The following is a 2394-nucleotide window of genomic DNA, read 5'->3' as shown; positions in this document are numbered from 1 at the left end:
TCAAAGTAATAAAACAAGACATGATCAAAGGAATAAAATAAATAACTGAGATTAAGAGAAGAGAAATCGTTACCAAAGAAATCTGGTATTAAGAGTAGAGCTAAGAACAAAGTATTAGAGAGAGAAATTAATTTAAAGCTAAGTAGAGAGATAGAATCTAAGAGAAGAATTAAGAAAGAGTAAAAGATCCTAAACTCGCTTAACGGAAAAGTATTTATACTAGGCAAGAATCCTAAACTAAAACAAACTTAAACGTCGATAATTAACTCCTAAAAATAACACGCGCCCGATCGGGCGAGGCACCGCCCGATCGGGTGCGCCTTTTTGCTCATCAGGTACATTTCTCGCGCCCGGCCGGGCGCGAGTTCGGTTGCCGACCTTGCTTCCCCCGCTCGGCCGGGCGCGCCTTCGGGCGGTAGCTCCTTTGGCTGGGCGGCACTCTTGGGCCACTATTTGGACTTTAATTGGACTCTAATTCTTCGGGCCAATCTGGATTTCCTCTTCGGGTCTTGAATACTTGGTCCAAATGCCCCGGTATCACATATAACGAGCCCTTAATTACCGGTTCGATGGCTCTAACTGGCCCTGGGCTATAGAAACTGGTCGTGATTCTCCAATGCTCGTAGTGGCTCCATAATATCTCGGGAAAATGCTCCAAAAGTGCAAATCCCTACAAAAGTCAACCAAATCTACAAAAACACTAAAAAACACCAATTAGTAATAAAAGTGGCTCTAAAGAGCCAAAAACACTACTAATTATGACCAAGGGACGAGGTTAAAATACTATATAAAATAGACATATGAAACTCCCCCAAGCCAAACCTTTGCTTGTCCCCAAGCAAAGATCTCATCAATGAATAAATAAATATGTTTCACCCCAAAAAGTAAAAATTAAGCACAAACAATTCAAGGTAAATCCAATAAACATGCTTCAAAGTTAACCAATCAAACCCGTCCAATTACTCATCCTCCCCAATAATTTTCAAATAGAGCAAACCATAAGAGCATATAGAATTCAAGACTAGTGCTTACACACTCAACTCTCATTTATGTGGCGAGTAAAAGATGTACTCGATCGCTCTCCAACCAACCCCTTTATGTGAACAATGCCCTCCCAACTTACACTTTCGTGTGTATAAAAAGATGTACGCTCAACTTACTAGTCGACTCGAAATATGTCAAATCATAACTTGCATTGATAAACAACACTTTCACATTCATACAACTCTATGCACAAAGGTCGGAAGGTCTTTAAAGCTTGTAATGTAAGGCTAGGGTAAAGGGTAGGAATCATTTGGGAGCAAGTGAGAGAAAAGCTATGCTTAAGAGAGCAAATCCTAGTAAAACCCATGATCAAAATAAATAATGATCAAAATCTCCTACACAACTCAACCCCAACAATAATCCACCAAATACAACTCCAAACAATATAAACAATCCCAACTCTTACAATTTCACTCATAAGATATAATAATGAAGAAGTGGAGTGAATAAACAAACTTTATTTTCCAAACTTGAATTATTCATTGAAGCTCAATTTTTCTTCCTTTTGACCAACTTCCATCTAAAACATTTGAACATTGAAGAATTTTTTTTCTTTTTGCTTTTTTTTTCTTTTGAAGTTCACTTATTTTTTTTCTTCTTTTTTTTTCATAACATCATACTTTATTTTATCTCAAGAAGATTAAACATTCAAACTCATCAAGAATAAACTATGATAAAAAACAAAATAACTTCTTAAAACCCACCCACATTGTGCAAATAATAAGCACACTACAAACTCCCTCATCTCACTCACTAATAGCTCCCCCAAGCCAAGCTTGGGACTAGTAACCAATGGGGAAAATCGGCTTGTAATATGGCTAAATAAACAATAAATAGTCAAGGATAAAACATGGGTAGCAAAAAGGGAACAAATGTATCTAAAATCATCTGGAGGCTACCTAAAAGAACAAATGTCTTCGTCCTCCTCAATGTGCATAATAATGAGTCATACAAACATTACTTATAGTTGCAAACCAATACTCAAATTCATTGACATACCAGGAACTATCATACATTCCTAACCAAATCAACTAGTCAAGCACTATATTCACAAGTAGTTGGACAAAATTGACTCATGTTAAGGTTTCAAGGCAATCGAACATCAAATCATGATCAACTAATCCACAATTCTTATCATCATATACCAGGAATCAAAACAATATTTTCCAAGTATGGGGCACAGGGAAGCATGATTTATAAATCATTATAACGTATTTTTGGATTTTTTTTTATTTTTTTAATTTTTTTGGATTTTTTCATATATAAGAAAGCAATAAAACTAACCTAGAAAGAAATAAATCTAAACTAAGAAAACACACCAAAAACAAAAGAAAAGAGAAAAATTGAGCA

This window comes from Chenopodium album, chromosome 9, assembly GCF_948465745.1.
Source record: "Chenopodium album chromosome 9, dcCheAlbu1.1, whole genome shotgun sequence".
NCBI lineage: Eukaryota > Viridiplantae > Streptophyta > Magnoliopsida > Caryophyllales > Amaranthaceae > Chenopodium > Chenopodium album.
The sequence above is the reverse complement of the archived record's forward strand: the minus strand, read 5'-3'. Positions refer to the sequence as shown.